Source organism: Bos grunniens, chromosome 1 (genome assembly GCF_055505025.1).
Source record: "Bos grunniens cultivar Pamir isolate PY7600 chromosome 1, Bosgru_T2T1.0, whole genome shotgun sequence".
Taxonomy (NCBI): domain Eukaryota; kingdom Metazoa; phylum Chordata; class Mammalia; order Artiodactyla; family Bovidae; genus Bos; species Bos grunniens.
Genome location: NC_141165.1, coordinates 97,707,430 through 97,730,936, shown reverse-complemented (window position 1 = coordinate 97,730,936; position 23,507 = coordinate 97,707,430). Strand labels below are relative to the sequence as shown.

General features: G+C 37.8%; 1 protein-coding gene across 43 annotated transcripts in view; it reads right to left on the bottom strand.

The window, feature by feature from the left end:
* Positions 1-23,507, bottom strand: part of ZBTB20 (zinc finger and BTB domain containing 20) — an 847,908-nt gene that overhangs the window by 642,251 nt on the left and 182,150 nt on the right. The gene's annotated exons all lie outside the window — the stretch shown is intronic.

Sequence of the window (23,507 nt, the reverse complement as noted above, 5' to 3'; positions counted from 1 at the left end):
AAGCACCTGGTTGGTACAAGGTGCTGTACTGTTCACTTCTAGACACAAACATGTAAGACAGTGTTTTGTGTCTGCCTTTAGAGAATTAGTAATCTACCAGAAGAGATATACACGAGAATATATACATACAGATATACATATGTACGGAGAAGGCAATGGCACCCCACTCCAGTACTCTTTTGCTTGGAAAATCCCATGGACAGAGGAGCCCGGCAGGCTTCAGTCCATGGGGTCGCACAGAGTCATTCATGACTGAAGTGACTTAGCAGCAGCAGCAGCAGCATACATATGTAAATAATAATGGTGCATAGAAGGAAATGGTAAACACTATGAAGAAGGAACAGAAAGCCCTGTGTCTCAGGCTTGACTCCCTATAGGGAATTATGGTATCGGGGGTCATACTGCAGAAGGGGGCCAACCACACAGCATGCAGGGCATTCAGAGCTAGTCTAGGAAGCAAGAGATGGAGGGATTGCTGGAGGAATCTGGAGAAACTGTGGCAGAGCAGTGGACCTATAGGACAAGCAGTCAGTTGAAGATCTAACAGGTGCCTGTTTCCTGTCTGGATGATAGCATCTAATTTCTGGGCCAATAGCTTAGTTGATAAAGAATTTGCCTGCAATGCAGGAGACCCGGGTTCAATTCCTGGGTCGGGAAGATCCACTGGAGAAGGGATAGGCTACCCATTCCAGTATTCTTGGGCTTCCCTTGTGGCTCAGCTGGCAAAGAATCTGCCTGCAATATGGGAGACCTGGGTTCAATCCCTGGGTTGGGAAGATCCCCTGAGAAGGGAAAGGCTACCCACTCCAATATTCTGGCCTGGAGAATTCCATGGACTGTCCAGTTCATGGGGTCGAAAAGAGTCGGACACCACTGAGAAACTTTCACTTTCAGGGCCAAGATCAGGATCCAAGGATGATTCTGTGCAGGTGAGAGTTGAAAAAGGAAAGCAACAGAATGAGTACTCTATTATGGAAAGAAGGATGTTCCAAGTTGGGGAAATATCAAAAATAGCAGAAGGAATTTTTTTTCTAGTGTTCTGTCTCATGTATATGCTATGTAAGCAGAAATTATCTGAAGAAGTAACAATTTCTATCAGTTTACAAATTCTGGCAGGCTAAATTAACCCTGAAGATGAGGACAAAATTACCTTCAAGTTCCTATTTATAACTTTCTATCCCCTAAAAGGCTATTTATATAGCTTATATGTGCAACTGACTTGCATCCTTTCCAAATCATTCTATTCAATTGTGAAATATTTGGAATCAAATATCATTGGTTTTCATTTTGTTTTAAGGGGCAAAAAGAATGAACTAACCTATAATCACACCAACGGCAAGAATAAGAATTTAACTCCTTCTTTTGAAATGAAGAGACAAATAATTTAGCCAAGAGCTTCCAAGTTTAATTTACAAACCACAAAAATCTATAAACATAAATTATGTAGTGAAAATTTCACTTATTCTTACTTGAATATAACTATAATCTCTTGAATATCAGTTTTAACAAAATGAATAAGAGTGCAATAGAGTTCAGATGAAGCTTATTTCTTGCCCAAATCCATATGAATGCCAAATACCTTCCAAGCAGATTGTCTAGCCACTTAGTATAAATGAATCCTCTTGCTTTCTATTTGAAAAACATTCCTCATATTGGGCACTTGCAACTAAGTTACAGTCTCCCTCATCACTGCTTAGCAGTGAACAGAACTAAGGGAGATCGACTGAACCCTTTAGGCCACATGAGTACTAACAGTGGACCACATGTATTATGCTTCTCTAGAGACAAGCTACAACAGTAAGAAAGATTAGGTGTATTATGTTTTACCTATTAATCCTGATTTACAAGATGGGGAAAGGAAGATTGGGAGAAAGGGAACTAATATTTAATTGCACCCTCTTTTGGGCTAGGCACTTAGCAGATATTTTATAACTTAATCTAATCACAATCAGATGAGGTATTAATACCATGCAATACAAAAAGAAGACCATAAAGAAGGCTGAGCACTGAAGAACTGATGCTTTTGAATTGTTGTTTGGACTCTCGAGAGTTCCTTGGACAGCAAGATCAAAACAGTCAATTCTAAAGGAAATCAACCCTGAATAATCACTGGAAGGACTGATGCTGAAACAAGCTCCAATACTTTGGCCACCTGATAAGATGAATTGATTCAATAGAAGAGACCCTGATGCTGGAAAATATTGAAGGGAGGAGGAGAAGGGGATAACAGAGGATGAGATGGTTGGATGGCATCACCTAATCAACAGACATGAGTTTAAGCAAGCTCCAGGAGATGATGAAGGACAGGGAAGCCTGGAGTGCTGCAGTCCATGGGGTTGCAAAGAGTCAGACTCAACTGAGTGACTGAACAAAAACAATACAAAAAGAAATGAGATTCCAAAAGGCTAAGTTACTTTCATGATGTCATGTATTACCTACTTGATGACATCATGACCTAAGTCTTTTCCAACGAGTCAACTCTTCGCATGAGGTGGCCAAGAAAGTCGGACATGACTGAGCGACTGAACTGAACTAAACTGAACTGACCTAAGTCTAATTTGACCCTGATGTTTCTTTATCTCCCTTAAATTTATTATTGTTTATGTCCCAGTTTAAAAAAAAAAAAAAAAAGCATACTTCATTAGGATCGCATCTCTGACAGGCAAGAGATTCCTCTCAAGCTGTTTTGGGGTGAACTTGTTTGCCAGGGGTAGTACTGTTTGTGTTGACATCCGCCTCTTCTTCAGATCTAGTGTCATGGATCACTGTAATACAAGCTGAAGGAGTATTTATCTAACACAAAACCCAGAGAATTGACTTCAAAAGTGGTGAGTCTCACTACCACAGTGATGGCAGCAGCCTGTTCAAAGACTGATGAAATTTTGTCTTTGCCCAATTTGTTTCTGCTCCTTGGAGTCACCAAGGGTCACTCTACCATGGGTGAGCCTACAGCCATGGTATCCTTTCTTCTCAGGCTTTTCTCCCTGCCAAACTTAACACGTCAAGTTCTTTGATATCATAGATATCATCCAGCCCTAAGCGTCTCAAGGCTTCTTTTTGTACCCCTTTAACGTTTTCTTCTTCATGAAGCCCAAACCCTGTGGCTCATCACTTTATTCTTTTACTCATACTTCTGGCTTTCCTCTGTCTCATTTACCTCTACTTCTTTGGGTTAAGATCCTAAGATGAGAATTCTATGTAAGTAGTTTATTGGAATCTGATCCCTGGAAACACTAGTGAAGGAGAAAAGGGAGACAGAGAAGTGAAATGAGAGAGTCTGTAAAGATCATCATCAGCGGTTCTGGATCCCTATTCTTACATCTTGCCCCACCCATCAAGAGAAAAAGTCTGTGTTCCCCATCTTGAATCTGGGTTGGCCTTGTACCTTGTTCTGGCTATTATATTGCAGCAGAAGTCACACTGTGTCAATTCTAAGCCAAGGTCAGAAGAGTTCTAGCAGTCTACGTTTTTTGCTTTCTTGGGATGTAGACACCATATAAAGAAGTTCTGACTACATTAATGAATAATTAGAAAGCATATAGATAAAAAGAGGTTCAGACTCCAGCTATTTCACCCTTTGCACTGAGGCCTCAAACTTGTACCTGAAGCCACCATGGACGTACCTGTCTCAGTCAGTCTCGCAGTCAGGTGCAGCTATATAAGTGAATTCTGCTATTATTAAGCAAAGCAGAAGAACGCTCGGCTCAGCCCAGTCACCCCACAGAATTGTCAGAAAAAAAATCCTACTGTTTTAAGCAACTAACAAACCACCTAAAGAGGTATTTTGTTACACAGGCATAAAGGAAATAAGTTAGTCAATAAAGGGTGCATTTATTAAGCGGCTTACTACTATAGTGAACTGGAGCTCAATCCTTTTGGACTATTATGGCAAACAGGATAGAACATGCTTCACAGTCATCCCACATAAAGGGTGGGGATGCTAGGATATTTATCCACTAACTTGCCACTAGTTATTTGCTTAAAGCATCTTCTAGGGACATTAAATCTTTGGCACTTTAAGCATGGCCAGAACTTGAGCCAAACTTGCTGAATATCCAGGAAAGGAAAACCATTAGAGAGCCAGAGTATCAGTCATAAGAACTCTTCAGTGACAAGAAATGAGTGGTGGAGAAAAATAGAGAGAGTCACAATATCAGTGAAAACCCAATCCTGGAGCAGTCTCACTATCTGCCTTCTCTATTTGTATAGTTCAGAAGCTAAAGATGGTCTCATGAACTCACTAACTATAACCACCACTCAGCCTCAGCCTCTCCACATAGCTGGACCCTAAATACTATTTAAAAATCCTTCCAGGTTTCCCTAATCAACTCCCTCTCTACTTCTGTATATGACAGCTATTTCAGATCTTTGTTCTTTCCTGAAATCTTCTACTCCTCCTCTTTCAACATCTGCAAAGAAATTGGCTATCTGTACCAATGAGAAAATAAAGACCATTATATCAACTTTTGGTATCTCACTTACAAACAACTGCCTTTATACACTTCTATTTATCCTTGCCTACTATTACTACAGGAAAGGATCCACCTTACTCCAATGCTAATCCATCCACCTCTTCACCAGTGGAGCCCTCTGCCTTGGGATTTTGCCCCTCTTATGTAACTGCCCCTACCTATCTCTCTTAACACACAAATTCTTTAGAAATGGAAGGATATGATCTATTAAAATCCTACACAGTGTTCCTATTGCCTGAGATTTACTCTTTTTTTTTCTCCTCAGCCCTCCCTCAGACTCTTGCTGGGCAAACTCATTATCCTTTAGGGCTCAGCTTTCTATTACAGTCTCTGGAAAGCCTTCACTAACCTTGTCACTTCCCAAATCTAAGGTTCCCTCATCACAGTGCTTTGCTCTGTATTGAAATTGTACATTCCCTTTCCTGATATTTCTCCTTTCTCCCCCATTGAATGTAAGGTCCTACAGATCAGGTACTTAAAAGTTTTCAAACCACAGTCTCTATGTTTAGAACACAATTGGTGTTTAATAAATAATTACTGAATAAATAAATAAACAGGGTCCTCTCATTCTCTCCTCATCATACCAGAGTAAGTTTAGTGAAAGCCACATGCAGGACATACCATACTGTGGCCCTTTCTTTGCCATTATCTTTACTTCCATTTAGTCTGCTATAAAGTATGATAGTGTGGTCCTTTTTAATTTGCATGCAGTTTAGTGTTAAAAAAAAAAAAAAGCAAAACACACTTGCTTAGAAGCTCAGGAATCCATTGTTAACTTGGAACTTTTTGTTTTGTTATAATGCTGTGAAGAATCAGACTTCAACTGCTGCTGCTGCTGCTAAGTCACTTCAGTTGTGTCCGACTCTGTGCGACCCCAAAGATGGCAGCCCACCAGGCTCACCCGTCCCTGGGATTCTCCAGGCAAGAACACTGGAGTGGGTTGCCATTTCCTTCTCCAGTGCATGAAAGTGACAAGTGAAAGTGAAGTCTCTCAGTCATGTCCAACTCTTAGCGACACTATGGACTGCAGCCTACCAGGCTCCTCTGCCCATGGGATTTTCCAGGCAAGAGTACTGGAGTGGGGTGCCATTGCCTTCTCCAGACTTCAACACTGGATTCTAAAATGGAATTTGTACTTCTCATCAACAGAAATTTGGAACTTTTTAAGTTTTAAAAGAATGTTCAGAGGCAAAAATGCATACTTGTATATTCACAATGAGTTGCCTAAAAAATGTTTCTAGAAATGTAAAATAACTTTCTTAGTAGTCACATTGATGGGCCTAACTATATTAGTTTCTATAGGTATGGTTTTCACTTTCATCAAAAAATGAGCCCTCAATTTTGAAAGAAATGAAAAAAGAATCAATTTGGGCTTATGATCACTTTTGATCCCTCCTGTTCAATTTGGTGCTGTGTGTGCTAAGTCACTTCAGTCATGATCAACTCTTTGTGACGCTATGGACTATAGCCTGCCAGGCTTTTTAGAGCCTTCTTAAGCCATAAACCAGATTCCCTGGGAAAGGATTTGGAACAAAGAATATATACCTCTTTGCCTCCTCCCTCCTATGTTCAAAGCAACTGAGGAAAGTGGGTTAAGTCTTTCATATAATATTAATCCCACTGCTTTGGTACGCTTGAAATCTGCTCAGAATGATTCCCACCTTCCCCCTTCCCTTCCATTGCCATCTTTTGGAAGAGGTGACGGAGCTGAGGTGGCTTTTTAAAGCTGGTCTTCAGGGAGATAAAGACATTGAAATTCCACTCCAATTATTTTTTATTTCTTATCATTTCAAAACCTGAATATATGCTATATTATGAAATATTTGTGTTCTTCATTAAAAACAACCTTCTAATTAAATGTTTAAGTTTAGATTAAAGCAAAATGCAGAAAAGAAGGATGTAATCAGATTACCAAATCATCTGAAAAGCTTTGTCATTTACAAAAGTTGGTAAGATGAAGGAAGATGCATGTTTCCCAGTCTGCTTTCTTGGTTTGTGGATACCTGGGATATAATTCAGTTTTTCATCTCTGTTCCCATAGCAGCTCACTCTGTTTAGCTCCATCTTCAGTCTGGCATATAATTACTTCTTCAGTTCCTGTGCTATTTGGTTTTAAGCACCTCTTACCCCCAAGGCCTCATCGCTCTAAGGGCTTGTTGAATTTAAACAAGCACATTTAAATCTTTGTCTTTAAATGAGTAAAATAAAAGTCTTAACACCTAACACAGAGTACTCTTCTATCCACCTACACTCTAAATGTGCATTTTATAATTGTCTACCAGATCATAATGAGTATCTATCCATCCTCAAAATCAGAGAAAGGAGGACTCATTCTAGAGGCAAATTTACAATAAATGGTTTTATTCTTGATTAGCTATGTGTGTTTGGGGACACAGAGATTGGCATGTGCATAATTGAACTACCTAATAAATATCAGATGATCAGGGATACCTTGGAAATAAAGGTGGAAAAAGATAGTGAAGGAAAAACAAAAGAAAAAAAAGTAAGACTACTAACAGAGAAAAAATAAGACAAGGAAGTAAAGGAATTTTAAGCTTTACCTCTTTTCCAACAAATTCTGCACACTTACACAACTGCTACTCATGCATGTCCATGGATATGTTCATACACACACACACACACACACACACGTTTTAATTATAGAAATGTCAAACTATATGCCTTTCCTGGAGACATACTGTAGGCCTGGATTCCACTACTACCACTGCTAGCAAAACATAAATATTATCTGTGATCTTAATTTAGGCTTGAGTAAATGAATGATCATGATATTTGTCTTACATTCTTAATTTACCCCAACTACTTTAAATGAATATTGAATGAGACTTTCATCCAAATACACTGTCAAAAATGCAGCAAAAAGTATTATGACTATGAATTATAAGAAAAGTTTCTCAGTGAAATACGAATAGATTTTGTAGGTCTCAAATGGGAAAAAAAAGGGATATTTAGTCTAATGAAGGAAACAAATTCTAAAAGTGGAATAACATTCTTTCATCTATCAAGTTAATGAACATTTTAAAAAGAAAAGAACAGTGCTGAAAAGCTGCATTGCAATGGAGGTTTAGACTGGTACAAGGTGCTTTGAAAATAAACTGGACCCTATATATCAAGAGACTGAACAATGATTATATGCTGTGTCAGGTTAGGTCCTCTGGTGCCAAGAACCATCGGGCTTAAGAGATCTTTATAAGGAGAATAACCTGTGGGTGATAAAGGAGGCGGGGCTTAGGCAAGGAATCTGCTCAGACATCGATGAAAGTCTTGCCCTTGTGAAAGGAAAGAGGGATGGAAGAGCTTCACATGGAGAGTAGTTCTGAGAAAGTCTCAGCCAGGTTGGTGGGGAACCCTTGAGCAAAGTGGCTGCTTAGAAGACTCTCCTGCAGTGCAGGGATGCCTCAGTTCTAATACTGCTGATACGCTCCCGGGCCAGGAGCATCACAGGAGAAGCACACCTCTCATGTGAATGTCTACATGCTGTGATGGATCCAAGTGTGACAGCTAGAGGCTGTCAATCATCTGTGCTCTCCACAACTGCCTCTTTTGAAAGGAGATCTAAAAAGGACACCTCTATGGCCACCACATAAGGTTTTATCCCAAATCTAGGAATTTATCTCAACTAAATACTCTAAATTCCAGGAGAAATAAATGCTGTATGCACAAAGAAGCTCATCATGTTCTTTTTTAAAATAACTGAAAGCTGAAAACAATTTTTGTCCAAGCATAAGAATTGGGTGACTATAGTGAGTGCATGGGTGCTAAGTAACTTCAGTCATGTCAGACCCGTTGCAACCCCATGGACTGTAACCTTCCAGGCTCCTCTGTCCATGGGATACTCCAGACAAGAATACTGGAGGGGGTAGCCGTTCTTTCCTCCAGGAGATCTTCCCAACCCATGGATTCAGCCCGAGTTCTTATGTCTCCTGCATTGGCAGATGGGTTCTTTACCACTAGCACCACCTAGGAAGCCAACTGTGGTATATCTACTCAATAGAATACACTACAGCTATTAAATGAAAAAAATACTTATACTTTAAGTAAAATTTACAATTAAGATACAATATAGTATAATTATTAAGGTTAAAATATTCTAAAGAAATATTTTTTTAAGACTGGAAGAAAGTAAACCAAAATGGTAATAAGAATTGTTTTCTGAGCTTTCTAAAGTTTTCCAAATTTTGTATATGACTTTTAATTGGGAGAATAAAGTATGAAAAATAAGGGAAAAAAGCTTAATATTTTTAAGAATTTAGAATGTAAAGTAAGTAGGGACATGTAAATATATATATATATCTGAGAAAAAAAGACCAAAATAATTTGAAGAATACTATCTTTAAGATTCTGGAAAACAACTTCATAGATTCAACATACATAAAACAAACCTAAAGATAGGAACTGAAAAGGGAAGTTGCAAAAATTTTAATTAGGGTATTGGGTACTTGAATGAAAACTAACATTTCATACACTCTTCTGTGACTATTCAGTATAGGTGTTCTACAATCACTCTAAAGAGTGTTGTCTGCATATTCCTCTGTGTGTTCATTAGCATATTCATTTTCCAGCATATAACTGAATAATTTTTTGAGAGTCATCATATGCACTGTGCAAGTAAATCAAAGATCACAGTATAATGTGATAAAATGTATGCTTTATACCTATATTCTAAAAGTGTTTATAGTAAATACATATTTCAAGTATAGCACATTTCATTGCTTTTTAGATTCTCTTCAATATGGACGTGAGTGACAGAGTGTGATTATAATTTTATTAATTCTTACAAATGAAGAAAACAGGACATCACTCATTCATTTCTGACTCTCTTAAAACTGTGGAAGGTATCCTATATTGCAGTGTGTCAAAATCTCTCAGGGTAGAAATTTACTTCAGTTCAGTTCAGTTCAGTTCATTTCAGTTGCTCAGTCGTGTCCGATTCTTTGCGACCCTATGGACTGCAGCATGCCAGGCCTCCCTGTCCATCACCAAGTCCCGGACTTTACTCAAACTCATGTCCACAGATTCAGTGATGCCATCCAACCATCTCATCCTCTGTCACCCGCTTCTCCTCCCACCTTCAATCTTTCCCAGCATCAGGGTCTTTTCCAATGAGTCAATTATTCTCATCAGGTGGCCAAAGTATTGGAGTTTCAGCTTCAACATCAGTCCTTCCAATGAATATTCAAACTGATTTCCTTTAGGATGGACTGGTTGGCTCACCTTGCAGTCCAAGGGACTCTCAAGAGTCTTTTCCAACACCACAGCTCAAAAGCATCAATTCTTCGGCACTCAGCTTTCTTTATAGTCCAACTCTCACATCCATACGTGACTATTGGAAAAACCATAGCCTTGACTAGACAGATGTTTGTTGGCAAAGTAATGTCTCTGCTTTTTAATATGCTGTCTAGTTTGGTCATAGCTGTTCTTCCAAGGAGCAAGCGTCTTTTGATTTCATGGCTGCAGTCACCATCTGCAGTGATTTTGGAGCCCCCAAATAAGTCAGCCACTGTTTCCCCATCTATTTCCCATGAAGTGATGGGACTAGATGCCATGATCTTAGTTTTCTGAATGTTGAGTTTTAAGCAAGCTTTTTCGCTCTCCTCTTTCACTTTCATCAAGAAGCTCTTTAGTTTTCTTCACTTTCTTCCATGAGTGTGGTGTCATCTGCATATCTGAGGTTATTGATATTTCTCCTGGCAATCTTCATTCCAGCTTGTGTTTCTTCCAGACCAGCATTTCACATAATGTACTCTGCATGTAAGTTAAAAAAGCTCACAAGCAAAGGTTTCATAGATTGCTGTCATCCTCCCTAATTACACAAATGTGTTTTTCAGGTATATTTTAATGACATCTCTGATGTAATGCATACGTATCTTCTTATTCAGCCTATGTATACTTTTTTTTCACTTAAAAATCATCCATTAATAATCTGTGATCTTCAAGTAACTAATTTAATGATTACATGAATTAAAATAATACATGACCCTTCAAAGAAACCAATATATTCTATATTTATGTTACAAAATTGTCCTTGGGTGAATATCATTCATTCCCTGAATTTCATAATGCTTTAAGGACAAACTGTTTCTTCTTTGTAATTCAGTAAGTTGTTCCAAGAGACTGTTGCTTCTCCACTCAACAATGAGTAAAATTCATTCAGGGAGGGATCTTAGGGGACCTATTCTTAATAAGATAGAATCCTATCCCAGTTTGCAAAATTCACTGAATTTATAACTCATTGTTACTGATCAAGGAATTAATCCAAGCTTGTTATTTGATTGATCTCATAATACTCACAGATCGAATTTGGTGCCATAAAAAAAAAATAATATAACCAGAACAAAAATACAAAGGATACAAATAAGTTGTAGGATAGGAAAGTAGACTTTATCATCAGGCAAACTAGAGAAAATTTGTATCAAAATTGTTTTATGCTTCTCAGCAGTGCTATAGTCACCCACTATCATCAGTATCACTAATGAATGATGATGAGGGTAACAATAATCTCCTACATTTGCATAATACTTTTACTTTAAGAAAAGACTTCTATAATACATCTTTTCATTTGATCTTCATGATGATTTTTTGAAAATGTAAGGTAAATGCTTTAAAATGTCTCATTTTATGAAGAAGGAAATTAGAATCCAAAGAAGATAAGAGACTTGCCTGACAGCAACACAAAACTGGAGCTAGGTTATTGGCCACCTGACTCCTATTTCAGAGTTTGTTTTTTAATACTTTCAAATCAAAAGAATCCATGATTTGCAAAATTTTTCCAAATTTTGTATAAACTACTTAGAGCCATAAATTTCTATCAATCATAGCAGTTTTAAAACAGGCAATTGGTTAGCAGGTGTGTGATAAACAATTTACAAGTTAGAAAGGAAGATATGTCTCTAATTACCAGGGCAAAAGGGAAGATAAGTCAAAGATATCTAAACATTCTACAGCCCTTGGAATAATTAATTAGTACCTTTACTTATCTTCATTGTTTCGAAATATATTCAACTTGTGAGATTTTCATCACTGTAAAATATAATGAATTATTAATAACAATAAATAAATCTCTAGTTGTCTAAGTAGGTATGCTCATCTAGGTCACTATTCAACTTCCATTATAATTGCTTCATTTTACCAAAGTTTCCAGCACTGGATCTTCTAGGACAAACACTGATATTTATCTGTTGCTACTGGTTTTACTAATTAAATATTATATTATATCTATATATATATGGAATATTACATTATATATGGTTCATTTCAAGCTGCATATATGCAAATCTTATTTTAATCAGTATTCAAAAGAAATTGAAAACTAAATTAACATATTAATTGACCACTGTAAATAGTCATCTGAAAAAGGACTGAAAATAAAACTGGCACTGAAACCATAGAAGGCAGCTTTTAACTTGTGACCTCAACCTAATCAGATTAATTACATACTAAATAAAACAAAATTACCAATATTCTCTATAGAATTTAAGTTAGATTCAAAAATCTTATAATGTAAAAAAGTCCAGGTTGCAATCCAAAATTATTAGGTATATGACAAACCAGGAAAATCTCAACCCACATGAGAAAAGATAATTAACAATCACAAACACTGAAATCAGACAGATGTTGAAATCATCTGAGAAAGATTTAAAATTAGCTATCATAAAAATGCTCCAACAAGGAATAGTCTTAAAACGGAAAAATACAATCAACAACAAAATCACTCAATAACAAAATAAAGATGATAGAGAAAAGAGACACTGAGCTTTAAAACAGGGCAGATTCAATAGGAACCAACAAAGAGAAAAACAGTATAGGCTGAAGGACCTGTGAGATAATAAGAAAAAATCTAGCACTCATGTCATCATAGTATCAGAAAGAAAGGAAAAAGAGTTTAGTGCTAAAAAAAAGAAAAGAAAGAAAAAATTGGAGAAACCACAACTAGAATCTTCCCAAATTTTGTGAAATACATAAAGATACAGGTTCGAGAAGTATGGCAAACTTGAAACAGAATAGAAACAAACAACAATAACAACAACAGCGATAAAAACCCATATCTGGATACATGAAAACTAAACTATGGAAACTGAAAATCAGGAAAAATATCTTAAAATCTTCTAGAGAAAATTACACATTACCTATAAGGGAACAATGATCCAAATGACCATGGGTTTCTCGTCAGAAATCACAGAAGCCAGAAGAAAATGACATGGTTTTTTTTTAAAGTGCTGAGAGAAAAGAACTATCGACAAAGAATTCTATATACAGTAAAAAATAGCTTTATCAAAGTGAAATAAAGATATTGTCAGGTGAAAAAGAACTAAGAAAATTGGTTGCCAGAAGAATTGCTCCAAAAGAATTGCTAATACAATACTGTAATTAGCCTCCAATTAAAATAAATAAATTTGTATTAAAAAAAAAAGAATTGCTAAAGGAAATTCTCCAGGCAGACAGAAAATGATACCAGAGGAAACTTTATACATCAAGAACAAAGGAAAAGCAAAAGGAAATGATAAACATGAGTGCACAGAATGAACTGTTCTCCTCTTAAGTTCTTTAAAATATGTTTGATAGTTGAAAGAAAAAATCTCCATATTATCTGATACAGTTTTCAATGTATGTAAAGATGTGGCTCAGACAGTAAAGAATCCATCCACCTGTAATGCGGGAGACCTGGGTTCGATCCCTGTGTTGGGAAGATCCCTTGGAGGAGGGCATGGCCATCCACTCCAGCATTCTTGCCTGGAGAATCCCCATGGATTCTGCTGGAATCCGGAGGAGCCTGGCAGGCTACAGTCCACGGAATTGCAAAGAGTGGGACACAACTGAGCAACTAAGCACACATATACACAAAGATAATATATAACAACAATATTGCAAACTTTGAGAGTAAAAGAACTTATATGGCGACTAAATTTCTACATTCTGTTTGAAGTGACAAAAATTGATTCTAAAAAGGCTGTGAAAAGTTACATATACATATTATAACCTATAGAATAACCCCTAAAAATATATAAAGATAAATAGTCAAAAGCACAATAGATAAACTAAAATGAATGATAAAAAAGTTCACATAACCTGAAAATAAGACAAGAAATGGGAAACAGAAGGAATAAATAGGAAACAAAAAATGGTAGACATAAATCCAAATATACCACCAATTATAATAAATGTAAATGTAATTATTGACACAGATATTTACAATTTCCTGGAGCCATATACAGCTGATCCTCCATATCCACAGGTTCTGCATCTGTGGATTCAAACAATCACCCACCCATCAAAAATATTTTTTAAAATTTCCAGAGATGATCTAAAGTATAAAAAGGGATGTATGTAGATTTTATGCAAATAATAGGCCATTTTATGTAAAGGATTTGAGCATCCTATATTTTTATATCCTTGGGAGTTCTAGAACCAATTCCCCCACAGATACAAAGGGACGACTATATGCTAAGAAAGAAGTAAACACTGTGCCATGGTATGGATTAAAGAAGGGTCCTACTTTAGATAGGATGATCTAAGAAAGTTGCTTTGAAGAAGTATCATTTAAGCTGAGATTATGGAGTCAAGAAAGATCCATCCAAGAAAAGAATGAGTTTAAGAAGCACCAGTTCCAGCATGCTTCAACAGAGTGCTGAGAAAAAGTCAAAGTTGAATAGTCACAGTTCTCTTCCAAAGCAAGATAAGATTTGCAGGGCCAATTCATTGGAAAAGACCCTGATGTCAGGAAAGACTGAAGGCAAAAGGAGAAGCGGGGAGGAGAGGATGAAATGGTTAGATAGCACTGACTCAATGGCCATGAATTTGAGCAAACTCTGGGAGATTATGGAGGACAGAGGAGCCTGGCATGCTATAGTCCTAGGGTCACAAAGAGTCAGATATGACTTAGCGACTGAACAACAACAACAACAAACGCACTCAACAGCAAATACTGTTAGAAACCAAGCACTCCCTGAGGGAAATATCAGAGGAAAGGAAAAAGTTCACTGGGCCCCGTCTGGAACAAAATCTTGTGGAGATAGATCCCACTCTGCTCTGGCTGATCTTGGACATCAAGGGAAAAAAGATGCTTTCACTTGCAGCCATCACTGCTGTGAACAAAGCTCCTCAAGCACTTTGATCATGGCCACCAAGAAGTCTGGAACACTGCTTCATCCCATAGAAAAATCTCCCCAAGGCAGGTGTGTTGGAGATCAAGCATTCAGCCCCTTATCAGCACAGGGTAATCAGGCATTCCATGACTGTGGATGAATCCTGACATCTCCAACTCCAGTATCTCATGGGCAACTTCCTAAACGGCAGTAACCGGTGACAAAAAGAGCCTCCTGCTACCTACCTGTGCACACTAATGAACAGTCAGACATACTATTCATATGCCAAGGGGTTAGGACCAATATAAACAAGATACAGTTTCCTCAGTTCTTTTCACACAGCTTTCCCAGAAATGTTTTGCTTTCTCTCCACATTGCTTTTCTTCATTTTTAGCTTTTGGATTGAATTCACTTGTTAGCTGCACTACTGTGCTTTGGGTTTGTCCTCTGATCTTGGCTTCACTGACTTAATGACAACTACTCTCAAAGGACTTGAACAAACTTTTAAAAAGTCACTGTTCCTTTTCATGCTGCCCAACTCAAGAGGGACAAGTCTTAATTATCTTAGCTCTCGTACTCAGCCCTGACATCATCCACAAAGATGTCTCACAGGTAACCTTTTTCTCATTGTAAGGGTTGGTTATGACACTGGTAAGTCACCTTCTTCAAATAAGAAATGGTGGCTCCAAATGAAGAAAGGAAAGGAGAACTGTCACTCCATCACTCCATCTCTAACTTTGGCTTTCTATGAAGTCTGTTTATCTGGGCAAAGTTGAACTAAAAGTTGGAAAGAGGAGAACACATTTTATTTTGTCTGTAAATAAATGCATCTATTTCCACAAAACAATGAGTGGAAAGTAACTTGGAAAGGAATCTAGTAAGAGCGAAATAAGAAAGGGCAACTTTTGTGACATACTAAGTTGAATTGTTTAAATCCCTTTTAAAAAATTCGGTGCCAGGTAGTGTGAGCGACTTCACTTTCACTTTTCACTTTCATGTATTGGAAAAGGAAATGGCAACCCACTCCAGTGTTCTTGCCTGGAGAATCCCAGGGACAGCAGAGCCTGATGGGCTGCCGTCTATGGGGTCGCACAGAGTTGGACACGACTGAAGCGACTTAGCAGCAGCAGTGTTGTTTTACTTTATAGATGCATCTGAAGTACCATGTATAATGCTAAATATTTAATACTAAATGTGTTCTACTATTGCAAATAGGACCAAGGTCTCTAAACCAGATAAGAACATACTATACTAAGAGTGCAAAAAGTGCTAATAAACTCAGCTCATAGGATGAGGAAATGATTGCTATGATCTTACGCCCTAAATATAAATCTCCAACTCCAGGCATTCTGCACTCATCACTGGGTCAACCCAACAAAAGCAAGAGATTAAGTTAAATCCTGGCCTTTTCAGTCAAACAGATAGATAGACAAACAGTCATGAGAATACCACATGGACCAGGAAGATGATAGCAGAAAATTACCCATGCTCAGCTCCCCTCTGCGTGACTAAACCCTGTTCTGTAGGTTTTCTTACGACTTTAGAGAGCAGGGTTGCTGCTGCTGCTGCTGCTAAGTCACTTCAGTCGTGTCCGTCTCTGTGCGACCCTATAGATGGCAGCCCACCAGGCTCTGCCTTCCCTGGGATTCTCCAGGCAAGAACACTGGAGTGGGCTGCCATTGCCTTCTCCAAGACAGCAGGGTAGGTATCCTAAAAATAGGCAAACAATAGACCTCTATGAGGAAGACATACTGAAATCATTAGGGCTGCTTTGTTTCCCCAAATTAACCTTTCTCTCCTACAGGTGAGGATATAATTGGTATAATCACTTTAGGTAAAGGACATGAAGAAAATTAAGGTATAACGGTAGGCTTGCCATCAACGTCACTGACTCAGTGGACATAAGTTTGAGTAAACTCCAGGATTTGGTGATGGACAGGGAGGCCTGGCGTGCTGCAGTCCCTGGGGTCACATAGAGTCAGACACGACTGAGCGTCTGAACTGAACTGCCATCAGTAACTATGCCGATTAAAAATACTCTGACAAACTAACACTCTGACAATATTCTGAGAAGCCAAGAATGTTGGTTAACTTTATACAACCATGATAAATTAGACACTGCACCAAATCGTGAAGGCTACTTGACTCCACATTTGCCTCAATCAACAATATGCAAGCGAGAGACCCAATATGCCAAGTCACCATCCCACAGCTTACAGATGACTCACTTTGACAGGAAGAGCAGAGAGTTTTACTCTCATCTCACTGAACTTTGTACCTTTACATAACACCATGTGGTTTCTAATATGTACCACAGGGGCAACTTTGAGTCTTTAGATCCAAATGCCAGCAGTGAGCTGGGGTAGTGCTCTCTGTTTCCCTTCCCTAGCTATCACCCCTATCCCTTCCCTATCTCTTAGCAACAGAGGGGCAAGGTGGCAATTAGGCCTTATATCAGGACTGCTGGCATATAGGCCCAGGCCTCTCCCCCAAAGAAATCTGGACCACAGTCTCATACTGAAATTCTAAACTCTGCTTAGAATAAAAGGAAACCAAGGCATACTAAGGCAAGTTATTTTGTCTTTTATCCTGATCTTACTAGGAAATTTAAAGACATCTAAAACATTAAACTGTCCAGTGGTCTTGAAATTAAGATAATGGTTTTAGACTTTAAAAGAAAAGGAAACATAGAATAGGATAGAATGAGATAAAATTGACAGAATGGAAAATATTGGTATCATGGATAGAATGGAAAAATGGTATCATGCATAGAAAGGGTAAATATTGTAAAATTTTTGTTTCAGTGTATATATATACATCTACGTGAGCATACAAAGTCATGATTTAAATGCATTTCTTTCTGTGGCTTATGAAAATGCTTGAAAACTACTAACTGTAAGTGATACCTCTCTGATTGCCCAAATATTGGCTTTGAGAGCTGGGCATGCCACCTTTTAGGTAATTAGTTCACCCATTGTAGGACTTAAGGTCATGTCTTTTCCCTATCTACTAAATTCCAATAGTGCTTCCTGTCATTGTAACAACCACCCATTTCCAAATGCTACCTGGGAGGTGATGTCCCCCTCTATAAAGAAATGTGAATTTATAGGTCAAAGACCTCTAACTCAATTCATACTTGCTGAAAAGAGTGTTTCCAAGTATCCTTTTGTATGGAGAGCTTCACTTCCAATGGAGATCGCTTTGTAGGCCCTTATCTGGAAAATATATACTGTTCTACTTAAACTGCGAATTAAGCCTTCTGTTCCAAGCACCCATCAATCTGATACTAAATTCATTAGCAAAATGGAATGAAAAGAACACAACATAAATTGCTATTAATGGAGTTCCACGTATGTCACTCCCCACACAATGTACTAAAAATGCACAAGTATCTGTACTTTTTAATACACAGCATTCCAGGAGGGAGGTTTTCCTTCAGGCTACAAAGACACTTTATAAAGCTCCCTTTCAAGGCTAAACTTCAGGAATTTTCACCATCAGTTTATGTTGACTAAGTATTTACTCTTTGGTGGATTCTCTCTTCTATAGACAGGATCCAATAAGGAGAAATTATGGTCTCTGGCCTAAAGAATTGAAATTGTAATATTTTTTAGAGTCCAGATATTTACTTCCTATGACTTATTTTTTACGACAGTGATAAACAGCTCATAATGCTTCATCTGTCATTCTTACCCACAGAATCTAGGAACAGTATAATATATAAAATTTTGAAAATAAAGACAGAATCTGCTGGTAACATCCCATTGAAGCATAATATTTACATTTGCACTTGAGTAGGGGAATTTTTTCTTCTCTGGAGCAGAGTATAGTCTTTACAGATAAATTAGCTCTCCCAAGTTTTAAATAATAGATATTCTGAAGATATCAAGAGAAATAGTCTAAATTTATAAACTACTTAGAAATGGTAAAATGGCATTTGAATTTTTCACAAAATTTCCAATCTCTGGCTAGCCGGGGACCAAACTATATGTAAACCAAGATTTAAATAGACCAGAACCTAAAATTCACAAAAAGTCTAAATTACCCAGCTATTTTCCTTCCAGGACCCCAAGAGGAACTGAATAGAATTCTCACTTCCCTCACATCTCATAATGAGCACCAAAGGACAATTAGTTAGAGATGAACAAACAAACCCTAAAGGAGTGTTTTTAAAACAGAAAATCACACAGTTTACAGCTTACCTTCAAATATTTTATTGGATAAAATGTGAATAAACAAAAAGATGGACATGAAGGAGGATAAATGTGGAAATGGAGAATAATATACTGTATATTTAAATGATAAAATGAACAAAGAAATATGAGGAAAGAAAGACCGCTTAATTGTTTTAAGTGGCAAGACTGCTCAAATGAGTAAAAGAAGACCACATAGTGAAAGATCTTGGGGATAAATCCGGATAGACTGCACACTGCAAATGTTCAGTAAAAATTATGCAAATTGAGAAAGAAAATCCATTAGATATAGGTTAAGATTAAATAAATAAAATCCATAAGAAGGAAAATGAAGCCCAGTTTGCAGAGACAGCAACACCAAAACCAAGTGAGAATTCTTTTATTGCTCTTATTTCAACTTTGTTCATTTTTTTACACCAATGGACTAAATCAGCTAGTAGTATGCAGAAATTCAAAGATATTTTTATTAAATTAATAATAAAAATGTATACGCACATACTAAGAAAATGCATACACCCATACACACATGCACAGGGAAGGCATGAAGTGGATTCCCACGCCTCAGATGATTTGAAGCAGACAAACTTAGAGGTTCTGGATTCAAAATCATGACACATACAAAGCTTGTCCTAAAATTCATTAATAAGTTAAATACAGATAAATTACTAGCATTAAATGGTATCTGACTAAGAAGAAAACTGTCCTGAATATCTAACCAACCTGACTCTAAAGTGGCCATTTTTATGGAGAACTGAAAATACACTGGCAATGAGATCTAAACACAAAAGAAAGGGTTTAGAAGCAACCTTGTTAACCCAAGACAAAGAAGGGAAATATGCACAAAACTGTAAGACACTTGAAAATCTTAAACCTCACTTGGTTAACTGAGACTCTCACATCTGGGTTTCCTGTGGGGTTAAATAAGCATTGGTTAGTGCAGTAATTATAATATAAAATCTATTCACATGTTAAAAAATATTTTGATCAACAGTTCAAAGAAAAAAATGTGCAAAAAATTTTAAGTAAACACAGAATTAGGAATATATATGTATATTTCCACAAGCATGGAACTATCTTAAAATAGGAAGTAAAATGTGAAGTATAGATGTATAATAGAAAAGACACACGACTGTTTGTATAAGCTTTGACTATGTAATTCAAAGTGATAGCCTCACATCCTTTCCAGTTCACTGACCTCTTCAGGTAGTAAAACATGAAGCCATAGCAACATGGAATCCTAAGGAGCTGGTATGGCTCCTCATATACTATAGATTAAGAAACTGAGATTCAAGGAAGATTAATAATGGCCTAATATTAAAGCATAAACATCAGGAAGATTTTATAAGATGTACAAATTAGAACAAAAGTTATCAAATGAATTTACCATAAGAGTTTGCCGGGAGGCATGTGGTTGACTATATTACTGTAATAAAGAACGGGCTTCCCCTGTAGCTTGGCAGTAGAGAACCCATGTGTAGTGCACAAGCCGCAGGAGATGTGGGTTTGATCCCAGGATCAGGAAGAGTCCCTGGAGGAGGGCATGGCAACCCACTCCAGTATTCTTGCATGGAGAATACCATGGATGGAGGAGCCTGGTGGGCTATAGTCCATAGGGCCGCACAGAGTCCGACACGACTGAAATGACTTAGCGGGCAAGTATGCATAATATGTGCTGTGCTGAGTTGCTCAGCCGTGTCCTTTTATTTGTGACCCTATGGACTGTAGCCCTCCAGGCTCCTTTGTCCATAGGGATTCTCTAGGCAAGAATACTGGAATAGCTTGCATGTCTTCCTCCAGGGAATCTTCCCCATCCTGGAATCGAACAAGGATTTCTTACATTGCAGGCGGATTCTTTACCAGCTGAGCTACCAGGGAAGCCCATAATAAAGAATACAAGACTGTATATTTAAATAGAACCTTTGAAAGATGATCCCCCCAAAAAAGACCTTAAAATAATTATAGTACCTCCTCTAAAAACATCTCAATTTGTTATGGCTATACCGACACCAAAAATACTGGTTATGGATAGAAGCCTGTTGGATCTGGACTTTAGGATTACCAACACTTAACAACTGGATATCAGAAAAGATGCTGACAAAAGAGATATCAAGGGAATAACAAGGGGCTTAGGAAGAAAGTCAGAAGAGACTGATGCCATAGAAAACAGGGCAGAATGCATTTCAAAAAGGATGAAGTGGTCAGGAAGATGAAATGCTCAATGAGATCTCAATAAGAGTTACATTGGTGAAGTGATACAGGTCTTGGAGGCAGATGGGGTGAATTGATGATTGCACTGGTTAGGAAATGGAAACAATATAAACATGTCTCTGGTGAAGTCTGAGTGTAGATATGGAAGAGAGAGAGCAGTAGCTAGTTGCATTTTCTGTCTTTATATATGAACCTTTCATTCACCAAATCCAAGAAGTTGGCTTATTTATAATTCCTCCACCATATTCCAAACCCAGTTGATCATCATGTGGATCATTGTCTTTCCACTCTTAAATACATCATCTTATACTGGTCTTCCAGTGGCTGATCAATAGTGACAGGATAAAACCCAATCTCCCTGGTACAGGATTTAGGGCATTTTATAGTCTGACCAACATTACCCATCCAATCTCACTTCTTACTTCCACCCTAAGATGAAGCCTTACTAAACCAGTTGCCATTTCTTTTTGAGCAAGACTCTTTCATTGCCCAGGGCCTTCATGCATACTGTTACCTTTTCCTAGAATATTCTTCCCAGTGCAACTACCCACCCACCCTCACCCTCTGTCCACCCTTCACCTATCAAATCTATTAATCTTTCAAAACTCCATTTGAATATGATCTTTGTAAATCCTTCCTTAATCTCTCAAGTAGATATTATGTTCCCATAATAACTTTTTAGGCCCCTCTTAAATCACCTTGTTTATTTAACTTTTATGCAGAGTACATCATGAGAAACGCTGGGCTGGAAGAAACACAAGCTGGAATCCAGATTGCGGGGAGAAATATCAATAACCTCAGATATGCAGATGACACCACCCTTATGGCAGAAAGTGAAGAGGAACTCAAAAGCCTCTTGATGAAAGTAAAAGTGAAGAGTGAAGAAGTTGGCTTCAAGCTCAACATTCAGAAAACAAAGATCATGGCATCCGGTCCCATCACTTTATGGGAAATGGATGGGGAAACAGTGGAAACAGCGTCAGACTTTATTTTTCTAGGCTCCAAAATCACTGCAGATGGTGACTGCAGCCATGAAATTAAAAGACGCTTACTCCTTGGAAGGAAAGTTATGACCAACCTAGATAGCATATTCAAAAGCAGAGACATTACTTTGCCAACAAAGGTCCGTCTAGTCAAGGCTATGGTTTTTCCTGTGGTCATGTATAGATGTGAGAGTTGGACTGTGAAGAAGGCTGAGCACCGAAGAATTGATGCTTTTGAACTGTGGTGTTGGAGAAGACTCTTGAGAGTCCCTTGGACTGCAAGGAGATCCAACCAGTCCATTCTGAAGGAGATCAACCCTGGGATTTCTTTGGAAGGAAAGATGCTCAAGCTGAAACTCCAGTACTTTGGCCACCACCTCATGCGAAGAGTTGACTCATTGGAAAAGACTCTGATGCTGGGAGGGATTGGGGGCAAGAGAAGAAGGGGACGACAGAGGATGAGATGACTGGATGGCATCACCGACTCGATGGACGTGAGTTTGAGTGAACTCCCAGAGTTGGTGATGGACGGGGAGGCCTGGCATGCTGTGATTCATGAGGTCGCAAAGAGTCCGACACGAATGAGCAACTGATTTGATCTGATTTGATCTAAAGTATTAATACTTATAGAATTTTTTTGTGTTTGAGACCTCAGCCACCCATAGGTCTCTTGAAAGCAGATACCCTATATTTTCACTTGTATATCTCTATGCTTTGCACAAAGTTAGCACTAATAATGTTTTGCAGTGAATGAAAGGATGCAATTATTACCAAAGATGTGTTATACCAAAATATAACTAGCTTTAGATTAGGTCATAGGTTGGAGAGATATATATATATATATATATATATGTTGTTCAGTCACTGAGCCATGTCCGACTCTTTGCGACCCCATGGAATGCAGCACTCCAGGCTTCCCTGTCCTTTACTATATTCCTGAGTTTTCTCAAATTCACATTCATTGAGTCAGTGATGCTATCTAACCACCTCATCCTCCACTGCCCTCTTCTTTTGCTTTCTATCTCTCCCAGCATCAGGGCCTTTTCATATATATATATGTATATATATGTATATACATATACATATATATATATATACATATATATATGTATATGTATATATGTATATATGTATAATTGGTTGCTAAATAAAATTAGTGATTTATAAGTCACCAGTGAATTTATTTCCTTGAAAACTATATATGTGAAAGTTAAGATGAATTACATTCTGATGCAAAAGAAGTTTACTGAACTACCTTTCAATTTGGTGGCTCTCCTCAGTGACCTCAGCTTCTCTGCATTTAAGACGAGTCAGTACTGCATACCTGTAATATCCAGAACACTGAAGAGTGCTCCCACACACCATAATCTGGTCAGGATTTAAACATGCAAATATATTCTGCTTTGAACCACCTTCAAGTGCTATTTGGGCAATAAGTACCTTATAAGTAGCAAAAAACGTATATAGTGAACCTGTATAAAATGTTCAGTTCGGTTACTGTCCCTAAAATGAGAAGACATTTCATTATAAAGTTTAAAGCCAAGAAAT